General features: G+C 39.9%; 3 long non-coding RNA genes across 3 annotated transcripts in view; all 3 read left to right on the top strand.

Moving 5' to 3' along the window:
* LOC125975834 (uncharacterized) overlaps nt 1-3944 on the top strand; it is a 5382-nt gene extending 1438 nt beyond the window's left edge. Inside the window, exons 2-7 of the long non-coding RNA XR_011087445.1 lie at nt 299-415; nt 639-795; nt 1086-1509; nt 2216-2320; nt 3025-3129; nt 3834-3944. This is a non-coding gene — a long non-coding RNA (uncharacterized lncRNA). The remainder of the gene's footprint in view (nt 1-298; nt 416-638; nt 796-1085; nt 1510-2215; nt 2321-3024; nt 3130-3833) is intronic.
* A 1429-nt stretch (nt 3945-5373) lies between these two features.
* Nucleotides 5374-9060, top strand: LOC137840632 (uncharacterized). The gene is made up of 5 exons (XR_011087451.1): nt 5374-5475; nt 6180-6284; nt 6993-7097; nt 7895-7999; nt 8704-9060. It is a non-coding gene; the product is annotated as an uncharacterized lncRNA (long non-coding RNA).
* A 401-nt stretch (nt 9061-9461) lies between these two features.
* Nucleotides 9462-12150, top strand: LOC125975845 (uncharacterized). Its single transcript, XR_011087450.1, has 3 exons — nt 9462-9643; nt 10233-10541; nt 11617-12150. It is a non-coding gene; the product is annotated as an uncharacterized lncRNA (long non-coding RNA).
* Nucleotides 12151-13254: the final 1104 nt, after the last annotated feature.

Here is a 13254-nt window from a genome sequence, read left to right as displayed (position 1 = left end):
GAAAAGTATAACGAGTTATACTGGTAAAACTATTGAAATAACTTTTCTTTGGATGCAGCACCTGGTTGGAACTGTGACTAGTTAAAAGTAACAAAGCTCAGCTTCAAACCGACAAACATTTTCATTAATATATCAGTATTTTCTGAAAAATATTCTTTCTTTAATCACTCTTGTTCTGTTAGTTCTCAGGCCAGGCTTATTCCTTCAGTCTTTATACAGTGGATGATTACAAATCTTTTAAAATTAATATAGAGTGCTTGTTAAAGTTCTCTCTGCCATGTTTTGAATTATTTTTTAGAGCCAGAAATGTCCAAAAGGAAAGCAAGAAAAAAGCCTGCTGATGAAGCAGCCTTTTACATTTAATCCTCAAAGGACAAACCTGGACTAGTGGAAAGATTTATTGATGATCAAAAAGGTAATAAACTCATTTTTAGACCATTTATCCATTAAGTATATATTTATTTATTTTATAAAACAACACAAAAAACAATCAAATTCAGATTGGTTGTTGTATTTCTGTTTCTAAGCGAGAACTTAGTATTAAAATTGTAAGATAACACCACAATTATTTGGTTAAAGGTGTATCTTAAAGAAATATTTTCTCATAACCAATGGTTTTATATAAAATGTCCTTGCAGGAAGAGGCGTGTTTGCTACCCAGCACTTTGAACAAGGAGAGTTCATCTTATAATACAGGGGTCAACTTCTGTCAGCAGAAAAATGCCAAACAAGCAAGTACTCTGAAAAGGAGAGTACATTTCTCTTTGACTTTGAATGGCAGAATCATTACTGGTGGTATGTATATCCAAATATTTTCTATACAATAATTATGAACTCTAGAAAGAGACTGGAATAAAATACCCTAAATTAGTGAGTCACTCAGAAGCAATATTTCAATAACACATCAGGATTGTGGCATTAACAATTTTTTTTATTTAGTGCTATGATGTTCAAAAAGACATTGTTTCCCTCTCAACTTTTCTTTTGAAATGTTGCAAGTTTTTATTTCTGTAAGCCAACTTTTATTTTACTAAAAAACTAGTTATATGATACAAAATGTTTGATTTCTGTTTTTTCTTTCCTAGTATTGATGCATCAACAGAGGATGGCTCTCTTGGAAGATTAGTGAATGACAACCACAAGTCTCCAAACTGCACCATGAAAAAAATAGTAAATGACGAGCCCCATTTGTGCCTTTTTGCCATCAAAAACATAGAAATGGGAACTGAAATCAATTACAACTATGGTGATTCTAAATGGCCATGGCGTGAAAAAGTAAGTCAGTAAGATCAAGTATGCAAGTTGGAATATTAATTTGTTATTAAAAAAAGGAAGATTTTTGTCTCTTTTATTTGAATTACTCTCAGTATGATGTTGGTAAGTTATTTGTGGTTTTGATTCCAGGTGACAGGCTCTCAGGCTCCTGTTGACGGTGCGCTGCCTGAACCAGCCAGAACTTGGCAGGACTCTGGCACTGATGATAACATCAAACAAGATGCCAGTCAACAGGTAACATTCAGTTAGACTTTGTTGTAAGAAATAAACTTTGTAGACCTTTTCTTGTTCTCTTAGTTTACAGCTTTTAGTTGGAAAGCTGTTCTTTAGTCAGAAGGTACCTTAAACAGCATTCAGCCAACCATTGGATCACATGGTTTTAGTGGTTCTCCTCATAGAGCCCAAACGAACCAGTGGCACACACACCTATAGAAGGATTGTTGAAACATGCGCCCATGGGTGTCCAACCAAGCCAATCATTCACACACACATAACAGATTTCTGATGGCTACTTGTGGGGCCCTCCGTATGGATCTAAAGTTGTCTTGGTTATTCCAACCAAGCCAATCATTCACACACACACAATAACAGATTTCTGATGGCTACTTGTGGGGCTCTCCGTATGGATCGAAAGTTGTCTCATGTTTTTAGATCATATTTTGGTTATGGACATTATGGAGGCTGATTATATTACAGCTATAGTTCCACACATCCTCAACAGCAAAACGACTAAAGTGTCATGCTGAAGGATGCTCCACTACATCCATAAAGATGCTGTTATAGGACCTGATTAGACATCAGGTCTGACTGGAACACTTTAGTTAGAAAAGCTTGTTTGGTTTTGGGGACTAACTTCACATGATTTAACTATACAGGTCTTGAGTCTGTCATTTGTGGTGTCTGTATGATGTTGGTAAGTTATTTGTGGTTTTAATTCCAGGTGACAGGCTCTCAGGCTCCTGTTGACGGTGCTCTGCCTGAACCAGCCAGAACTTGGCAGGACTCTGACCCTGATGATAACATCAAACAAGATGCCAGCCAACAGGTAACATTCAGTTAGACTTTGTTGTAAGAAATCAACTTTGTAGACCTTTTCTTGTTCTCTTAGTTTACAGCTTTTAGTTGGAAAGCTGTTCTTTAGTCAGAAGGTACCTTAAACAGCATTCAGCCAACCATTGGATCACACGGTTTTAGTGATTCTCCTCATAGAGCCCAAACGAACCAGTGGCACACACACCTATAGAAGGATTGTTAAAACATGCGCCCATGGGTGTCCAACCAAGCCAATCATTCACACACACAACAGATTTCTGATGGCTACTTGTGGGGCCCTCCGTATGGATCTAAAGTTGTCTTGGTTATTCCAACCAAGCCAATCATTCACACACACACAATAACAGATTTCTGATGGCTACTTGTGGGGCCCTCCGTATGGATCGAAAGTTGTCTCATGTTTTTAGATCATATTTTGGTTATGGACATTATGGAGGCTGATTATATTACAGCTATAGTTCCACACGTCCTCAACAGCAAAACGGCTAAAGTGTCATGCTGAAGGATGCTCCACTACATCCATAAAGATGCTGTTATAGGACCTGATTAGACATCAGGTCTGACTGGAACACTTTAGTTAGAAAAGCTTGTTTGGTTTTGGGGACTAACTTCACATGATTTAACTATACAGGTCTTGAGTCTGTCATTTGTGGTGTCTGTATGATGTTGGTAAGTTATTTGTGGTTTTAATTCCAGGTGACAGGCTCTCAGGCTCCTGTTGACGGTGCTCTGCCTGAACCAGCCAGAACTTGGCAGGACTCTGACCCTGATGATAACATCAAACAAGATGCCAGCCAACAGGTAACATTCAGTTAGACTTTGTTGTAAGAAATCAACTTTGTAGACCTTTTCTTGTTCTCTTAGTTTACAGCTTTTAGTTGGAAAGCTGTTCTTTAGTCAGAAGGTACCTTAAACAGCATTCAGCCAACCATTGGATCACACGGTTTTAGTGATTCTCCTCATAGAGCCCAAACGAACCAGTGGCACACACACCTATAGAAGGATTGTTAAAACATGCGCCCATGGGTGTCCAACCAAGCCAATCATTCACACACACAACAGATTTCTGATGGCTACTTGTGGGGCCCTCCGTATGGATCTAAAGTTGTCTTGGTTATTCCAACCAAGCCAATCATTCACACACACACAATAACAGATTTCTGATGGCTACTTGTGGGGCCCTCCGTATGGATCGAAAGTTGTCTCATGTTTTTAGATCATATTTTGGTTATGGACATTATGGAGGCTGATTATATTACAGCTATAGTTCCACACGTCCTCAACAGCAAAACGGCTAAAGTGTCATGCTGAAGGATGCTCCACTACATCCATAAAGATGCTGTTATAGGACCTGATTAAACATCAGGTCTGACTGGAACACTTTAGTTAGAAAAGCTTGTTTGGTTTTGGGGACTAACTTCACATGATTTAACTATACAGGTCTTGAGTCTGTCATTTGTGGTGTCTGTATGATGTTGGTAAGTTATTTGTGGTTTTAATTCCAGGTGACAGGCTCTCAGGCTCCTGTTGACGGTGCGCTGCCTGAACCAGCCAGAACTTGGCAGGACTCTGACCCTGATGATAACATCAAACAAGATGCCAGCCAACAGGTAACATTCAGTTAGACTTTGTTGTAAGAAATAAACTTTGTAGACCTTTTCTTGTTCTCTTAGTTTACAGCTTTTAGTTGGAAAGCTGTTCTTAAAGTCCCCCCCAGTCCCAATGATCATCGTCACACACACATCTGGGTGTGGTGAAATTTGTCCTCTGCATTTAACCCATCCCCATGTGATTTTAATCCACACATAATCACACATCCTCAACAGCAAAACGACTAAAGTGTCATGCTGAAGGATGCTCCACTACATCCATAAAGATGCTGTTATAGGACCTGATTAGACATCAGGTCTGACTGGAACACTTTAGTTAGAAAAGCTTGTTTGGTTTTGGGGACTAACTTCACATGATTTAACTATACAGGTCTTGAGTCTGTCATTTGTGGTGTCTGTATGATGTTGGTAAGTTATTTGTGGTTTTAATTCCAGGTGACAGGCTCTCAGGCTCCTGTTGACGGTGCTCTGCCTGAACCACCCAGAACTTGGCAGGACTCTGACCCTGATGATAACATCAAACAAGATGCCAGCCAACAGGTAACATTCAGTTAGACTTTGTTGTAAGAAATCAACTTTGTAGACCTTTTCTTGTTCTCTTAGTTTACAGCTTTTAGTTGGAAAGCTGTTCTTTAGTCAGAAGGTACCTTAAACAGCATTCAGCCAACCATTGGATCACACGGTTTTAGTGATTCTCCTCATAGAGCCCAAACGAACCAGTGGCACACACACCTATAGAAGGATTGTTAAAACATGCGCCCATGGGTGTCCAACCAAGCCAATCATTCACACACACAACAGATTTCTGATGGCTACTTGTGGGGCCCTCCGTATGGATCTAAAGTTGTCTTGGTTATTCCAACCAAGCCAATCATTCACACACACACAATAACAGATTTCTGATGGCTACTTGTGGGGCCCTCCGTATGGATCGAAAGTTGTCTTGGTTATTCCAACCAAGCCAATCATTCACACACACATAATAACAGATTTCTCATGGCTACTTGTGGGGCCCTCCGTATGGATCGAAAGTTGTCTTGGTTGTTCCAACCAAGCCAATCATTCACACACACATAATAACAGATTTCTGACAGCTACTTGTGGGGCCCTCCGTATTGACCGAAGGTTGTCTCATGTTTTTAGATCATATTTTGGTTATGGACATTATGGAGGCTGATTATATTACAGCTATAGTTCCACACATCCTCAACAGCAAAACGGCTAAAGTGTCATGCTGAAGGATGCTCCACTACATCCATAAAGATGCTGTTATAGGACCTGATTAGACATCAGGGCTGACTGGAACACTTTAGTTAGAAAAGCTTGTTTGGTTTTGGGGACTAACTTCACATGATTTAACTATACAGGTCTTGAGTCTGTCATTTGTGGTGTCTGTATGATGTTGGTAAGTTATTTGTGGTTTTAATTCAAGGTGACAGGCTCTCAGGCTCCTGTTGACGGTGCGCTGCCTGAACCAGCCAGAACTTGGCAGGACTCTGACCCTGATGATAACATCAAACAAGATGCCAGCCAACAGGTAACATTCAGTTAGACTTTGTTGTAAGAAATAAACTTTGTAGACCTTTTCTTGTTCTCTTAGTTTACAGCTTTTAGTTGGAAAGCTGTTCTTTAGTCAGAAGGTACCTTAAACAGCATTCAGCCAACCATTGGATCACACGGTTTTAGTGGTTCTCCTCATAGAGCCCAAACGAACCAGTGGCACACACACCTATAGAAGGATTGTTAAAACATGCGCCCATGGGTGTCCAACCAAGCCAATCATTCACACACACAACAGATTTCTGATGGCTACTTGTGGGGCCCTCCGTATGGATCTAAAGTTGTCTTGGTTATTCCAACCAAGCCAATCATTCACACACACACAATAACAGATTTCTGACGGCTACTTGTGGGGCCCTCCGTATGGATCGAAAGTTGTCTCATGTTTTTAGATCATATTTTGGTTATGGACATTATGGAGGCTGATTATATTACAGCTATAGTTCCACACATCCTCAACAGCAAAACGGCTAAAGTGTCATGCTGAAGGATGCTCCACTACATCCATAAAGATGCTGTTATAGGACCTGATTAGACATCAGGTCTGACTGGAACACTTTAGTTAGAAAAGCTTGTTTGGTTTTGGGGACTAACTTCACATGATTTAACTATACAGGTCTTGAGTCTGTCATTTGTGGTGTCTGTATGATGTTGGTAAGTTATTTGTGGTTTTAATTCCAGGTGACAGGCTCTCAGGCTCCTGTTGACGGTGCGCTGCCTGAACCAGCCAGAACTTGGCAGGACTCTGACCCTGATGATAACATCAAACAAGATGCCAGCCAACAGGTAACATTCAGTTAGACTTTGTTGTAAGAAATAAACTTTGTAGACCTTTTCTTGTTCTCTTAGTTTACAGCTTTTAGTTGGAAAGCTGTTCTTTAGTCAGAAGGTACCTTAAACAGCATTCAGCCAGCCATTGGATCACACGGTTTTAGTGGTTCTCCTCATAGAGCCCAAACGAACCAGTGGCACACACACCTATAGAAGGATTGTTGAAACATGCGCCCATGGGTGTCCAACCAAGCCAATCATTCACACACACACATAACAGATTTCTGATGGCTACTTGTGGGGCCCTCCGTATGGATCTAAAGTTGTCTTGGTTATTCCAACCAAGCCAATCATTCACACACACACAATAACAGATTTCTGATGGCTACTTGTGGGGCCCTCCGTATGGATCAAAGGTTGCCTCATGTTTTTAGATCATATTTTGGTTATGGACATTATGGAGGCTGATTATAATACAGCTATAGTTCCACACATCCTCAACAGCTAAACGGCTAAAGTGTCATGCTGAAGCATGCTCCACTACATCCATAAAGATGCTGTTATAGGACCTGATTAGACATCAGGTCTGACTGGAACACTTTAGTTAGAAAAGCTTGTTTGGTTTTGGGGACTAACTTCACATGATTTAACTATACAGGTCTTGAGTCTGTCATTTGTGGTGTCTGTATGATGTTGGTAAGTTATTTGTGGTTTTAATTCCAGGTGACAGGCTCTCAGGCTCCTGTTGACGGTGCTCTGCCTGAACCAGCCAGAACTTGGCAGGACTCTGACCCTGATGATAACATCAAACAAGATGCCAGCCAACAGGTAACATTCAGTTAGACTTTGTTGTAAGAAATAAACTTTGTAGACCTTTTCTTGTTCTCTTAGTTTACAGTTTTTAGTTGGAAAGCTGTTCTTTAGTCAGAAGGTACCTTAAACAGCATTCAGCCAACCATTGGATCACACGGTTTTAGTGGTTCTCCTCATAGAGCCCAAACGAACCAGTGGCACACACACCTATACATGGATATTTGAAACATGCGCCCATGGGTGTCCAACCAAGCCAATCATTCACACACACATAACAGATTTCTGATGGCTACTTGTGGGGCCCTCCGTATGGATCGAAAGTTGTCTTGGTTATTTCAACCAAGCCAATCATTCACACACACATAACAGATTTCTCATGGCTACTTGTGGGGCCCTCCGTATGGATCGAAAGTTGTCTTGGTTATTCCAACCAAGCCAATCATTCACACACACATAATAACAGATTTCTGACGGCTACTTGTGGGGCCCTCCGTATTGACCGAAGGTTGTCTCATGTTTTTAGATCATATTTTGGTTATGGACATTATGGAGGCTGATTATATTACAGCTATAGTTTCACACATCCTCAACAGCAAAACGGCTAAAGTGTCATGCTGAAGGATGCTCCACTACATCCATAAAGAAGCTGTTATAGGACCTGATTAGACATCAGGGCTGACTGGAACACTTTAGTTAGAAAAGCTTGTTTGGTTTTGGGGACTAACTTCACATGATTTAACTATACAGGTCTTGAGTCTGTCATTTGTGGTGTCTGTATGATGTTGGTAAGTTATTTGTGGTTTTAATTCCAGGTGACAGGCTCTCAGGCTCCTGTTGACGGTGCGCTGCCTGAACCAGCCAGAACTTGGCAGGACTCTGACCCTGATGATAACATCAAACAAGATGCCAGCCAACAGGTAACATTCAGTTAGACTTTGTTGTAAGAAATAAACTTTGTAGACCTTTTCTTGTTCTCTTAGTTTACAGCTTTTAGTTGGAAAGCTGTTCTTTAGTCAGAAGGTACCTTAAACAGCATTCAGCCAACCATTGGATCACACGGTTTTAGTGGTTCTCCTCATAGAGCCCAAACGAACCAGTGGCACACACACCTATAGAAGGATTGTTAAAACATGCGCCCATGGGTGTCCAACCAAGCCAATCATTCACACACACAACAGATTTCTGATGGCTACTTGTGGGGCCCTCCGTATGGATCTAAAGTTGTCTTGGTTATTCCAACCAAGCCAATCATTCACACACACACAATAACAGATTTCTGATGGCTACTTGTGGGGCCCTCCGTATGGATCGAAAGTTGTCTCATGTTTTTAGATCATATTTTGGTTATGGACATTATGGAGGCTGATTATATTACAGCTATAGTTCCACACATCCTCAACAGCTAAACGGCTAAAGTGTCATGCTGAAGGATGCTCCACTACATCCATAAAGATGCTGTTATAGGACCTGATTAGACATCAGGTCTGACTGGAACACTTTAGTTAGAAAAGCTTGTTTGGTTTTGGGGACTAACTTCACATGATTTAACTATACAGGTCTTGAGTCTGTCATTTGTGGTGTCTGTATGATGTTGGTAAGGTATTTGTGGTTTTAATTCCAGGTGACAGGCTCTCAGGCTCCTGTTGACGGTGCTCTGCCTGAACCAGCCAGAACTTGGCAGGACTCTGACCCTGATGATAACATCAAACAAGATGCCAGCCAACAGGTAACATTCAGTTAGACTTTGTTGTAAGAAATAAACTTTGTAGACCTTTTCTTGTTCTCTTAGTTTACAGCTTTTAGTTGGAAAGCTGTTCTTTAGTCAGAAGGTACCTTAAACAGCATTCAGCCAACCATTGGATCACACGGTTTTAGTGGTTCTCCTCATAGAGCCCAAACGAACCAGTGGCACACACACCTATAGATGGATTGTTGAAACATGCGCCCATGGGTGTCCAACCAAGCCAATCATTCACACACACATAACAGATTTGTGATGGCTACTTGTGGGGCCCTCCGTATGGATCTAAAGTTGTCTTGGTTATTCCAACCAAGCCAATCATTCACACTCACATAATAACAGATTTCTGATGGCTACTTGTGGGGCCCTCCGTATGGATCGAAGGTTGTCTCATGTTTTTAGATCATATTTTGGTTATGGACATTATGGAGGCTGATTATATTACAGCTATAGTTCCACACATCCTCAACAGCTAAACGGCTAAAGTGTCATGCTGAAGGATGCTCCACTACATCCATAAAGATGCTGTTATAGGACCTGATTAGACATCCAGAACTGACTGGAACACTTTAGTTAGAAAAGCTTGTTTGGTTTCGGGGACTAACTTCACATGATTTAACTATACAGGTCTTGAGTCTGTCATTTGTGGTGTCTGTATGATGTTGGTAAGTTATTTGTGGTTTTAATTCCAGGTGACAGGCTCTCAGGCTCCTGTTGATGGTGCGCTGCCTGAACCAGCCAGAACTTGGCAGGACTCTGACCCTGATGATAACATCAAACAAGATGCCAGCCAACGGGTAACATTCAGTGCGACTTTGTTGTAAGAAATAAACTTTGTAGACCTTTTCTTGTTCTCTTAGTTTACAGCTTTTAGTTGGAAAGCTGTTCTTTAGTCAGAAGGTACCTTAAACAGCATTCAGCCAACCATTGGATCACACGGTTTTAGTGGTTCTCCTCATAGAGCCCAAACGAACCAGTGGCACACACACCTATAGATGGATTGTTGAAACATGCGCCCATGGGTGTCCAACCAAGCCAATCATTCACACACACATAACAGATTTCTGATGGCTACTTGTGGGGCCCTCCGTATGGATCTAAGGTTGTCATGGTTATTCCAACCAAGCCAATCATTCACACACACATAACAGATTTCTGAAATATGGTTTCTTGTGGCTTCTTTGTTGTAAATTTTGGAGCCTTTTCCATGTTTTATATGTAAAATTTCCTGTGATATAAGGTTTTGGCATATTTCAGAGGATGTGTACAGCACCGGTCGTCTACCAGTTAAGATATTGGACAGAAATTTTAATTATTTTGAGCAAAGAAATTCTAGTCTTTATATTAATACAGCATATAAGAGTAGCTTGCAGAAACTAACAACACATTTCTTTTAATTCCCTCCATAGAGCTATCAATTATCAAAGGAGTTTCTCAAAGTGGACTACTCAGACAGTGATGATACTGACAATGATTCCCAAAAGGACTGCTCTGTACCTCTGCAAATCAATCTGCTCAAAACAAGAGTATATTAAATTTGACCAAGCATTCTTATACAGGTGCAGTTAATTTTTGTTTTAGAATATTGCTATACTGTGTTTTTTTTCTGTACTTAAAAATCATCATTTCAGATGGGCTGATCCCAGAAGTGATAGAAGTGACCTCTTGTACCTCCGCATCTCGTGGCCCAAGTAATGAAAAGTCTGCCAAAAAGGGAGGTGAGTTTAGAGTAATCCTTTTCAATATATAACTTTATCACAGTTGCTTTTAAATTGCCCAATTGTTACTACTGTATCAGTATCTAATTATCCTCACATATGCTGCTTACTAAGATTTAGATGACCCAAGCAAGATATATTAAACACCACTTGACTTTTTTTCTTAGACATGTAAGGTCTAAACTTTTGAATTTTGTCATAAAATGAAAATTGACCCATCCTTTCTCATGTGAGTTACAGGTCATTGCTAACCTTGATTATATGTGAGATGTTTGTTTACATCTATTTTTAAATAGAGGTAATGTATACATGACACATTTACCTCAAAAGAGAGAAAGAAAAATTGCTCTAGATTAACCTATTAGTGAATATGCAAATTCACACATTGTCACACCAAGGCAGATACCATTCTTATACAGCTTGCATTTAATTTTTTACACATTATATATTTCCAAATTTACTTTTATCATCTTTGTTTGTCCATGTGTAGCACGTTATCAAAGCAAATTCCCCATACATGTAAAACACTGTCTGAAAAAAGTTTTTCTCTGATTTTTATTTTTTATTTTCCCTGATTTTGCATCAACTTGTATCTGTTCTTAATGGTTTTGTCAGAGAAATGGTGCATCCCAATGTGCTGCCATGGTGGAGTTTGACTGCCTGTGCAACCTCTGTAGGGTCCAGGAATTGCTTCATCTACCAGCAGTGACATTCTGGTCAAATGCAAAACTGCTTAAAAGTAATCAAGAAAATGAGAGACCTCTTTCCCCCACCACCAAAACTGGGGGCATTCTAATGTTACCCTTTTGTGCATCTATTTTTAATTTTGTTAATATCAAAACAGCTGACACTGAAGACCACCTAGCAACTTAAATGACCGGATTAATATCTCAGATATTAACTGATTTACTTATGTCTATTGTAGGCTCATCACTGTTGACAAAGATAGTTGACGTTATAAAATATCTCATTTGAATTATATTGTCGGATAATTGTACATAAAGTGAATGTATTCTTTATGCAATTTTGTTCTAATTAAGTTGTAAACTAAAAAGTGCTCTTCCTATGCCCTTAGGTAATGGAAAAGTTGTGAAAAGAAGCTGGACCCCAGAGGAATGTGCTGCAGTAAATAAACATTCAAGGAAGTGTATATATTGACAAATCAGGTTCCTGGTAAGCTTGACTGCGAGAGATGCATTGCTGCAGAACCACAAGCACCGAGCTGTTAAGTACTTTGTCAAAAAGAGAATAACCACCATGAGGAGAAAATATGAGTGAAACAGCTTCCCTTAACAGAGATAGAAACACATGGCTGGTCCTGTTTCACCATTTGTTCACTATTTGTTTGTGATTTTTTTTATGCTCCACTTCTCCTGTTCGTAAATGTTAGATTAAATAAGTTCCTTTATTCATTGGCTACATTTGTAATGTGTCCATTTAAAATTTTGACTCGACAATTATTACTTGTAAATCCTGTGTACTTTATAGTTAGCTAAAATGCAGAATTTAAATATTTTAAAATGTACCAATATGACTGAACAAATTGAAGAATATTAAGACTGTGACCAAGGAAAATGGACCAGAATCTGAATAAAGACTTCAGAATGTATTTTAGAATGCACATTTCAATGTATATCTAGTATATTTAGCCAGATGAAAGTATTAATAACACTAACAAAATTTTTAGGTTTTCTCAAATGATTAAGTCCACACAAATGCATGTTTGGGTTAGATTAGGGTTGGGGTTGAACTTGATAGATCCTCTTTATAAAGGCAGACCTAACAAGTCTTAAATCTTAACAGCAAGCTCCATAACTGGCTAAAAAAATAATGTGTGTATAGGTAGACCTCTTAAGGTTGAAATATTAAAAGCGATCCCCATAACTGACTAAAAATCTCATGTGTGTAAAGGTGGACCCCGCAAAGCCGGAATGTTAGAAACAGGCCCCAGATATGACTGAAAAACTGACATGAAAAAAAAAGTTTCAAATTGTGTTTATTGAAAGTGATTTTTAGTAACAAGATTTTTTTTGGGAGTTGCCTGATTTTTTTCATAGTTCTTGGACCACTAGAAAGGGTGGACCCCAGAACTCGGTAAATTAAGTTGGGTCCTGCAGAGGGAGGTTAACAAGGATGCGTGTGTGTGCGCGTGTGTGTGTGCGTGTGTGTGTGTGCGTGTGCGTGTGCGTGTGTGTGTGCGTGTGCGCGCGCGCGCGCGCGCGTGTGTGTGTGTGTGTGTGTGTGTGTATATATAAAATTTACTTATTTATTTATGTATATGTATACATAAATAAATGGTCATATATAATACATGGTCATATTAATTTTTTTTTACTAAAAAAATCCTTCCATACATGGTATTTTTTTTTTAAAACCCTAACCCTAGTTTTTAATCCCAACGTGGCCTTGAGCTCTTGCTGTGCTTTTCCTCTGTCCGGGCGACCTTGAAGATTCCTTGCTTCCTTTGTCCCGCCGTCATTCGCACTCGGGACTGGCACAACTGCTCAAATAAATGAAATATCTTTTTTTGCAAGGGACAAGACCATCCTTTGGCTTGTGCGTGCATGCGTTGTGTAGTGAAAACCATCAGGTTGGCGCTCAGGATTGAAGCCCAATCGGCGATGATCACGATGAACACGTCACCCGGCCACCAGATGTCCGGTACCGAGATCTGATTTGAGCCAGCGTCCCTCACTCGCCGCGAGGTGTTTCG

The sequence above is a fragment of the Syngnathus scovelli genome, chromosome 9 (assembly GCF_024217435.2).
Source record: "Syngnathus scovelli strain Florida chromosome 9, RoL_Ssco_1.2, whole genome shotgun sequence".
Taxonomy (NCBI): domain Eukaryota; kingdom Metazoa; phylum Chordata; class Actinopteri; order Syngnathiformes; family Syngnathidae; genus Syngnathus; species Syngnathus scovelli.
This window is presented reverse-complemented; position numbering and strand designations above follow the sequence as displayed.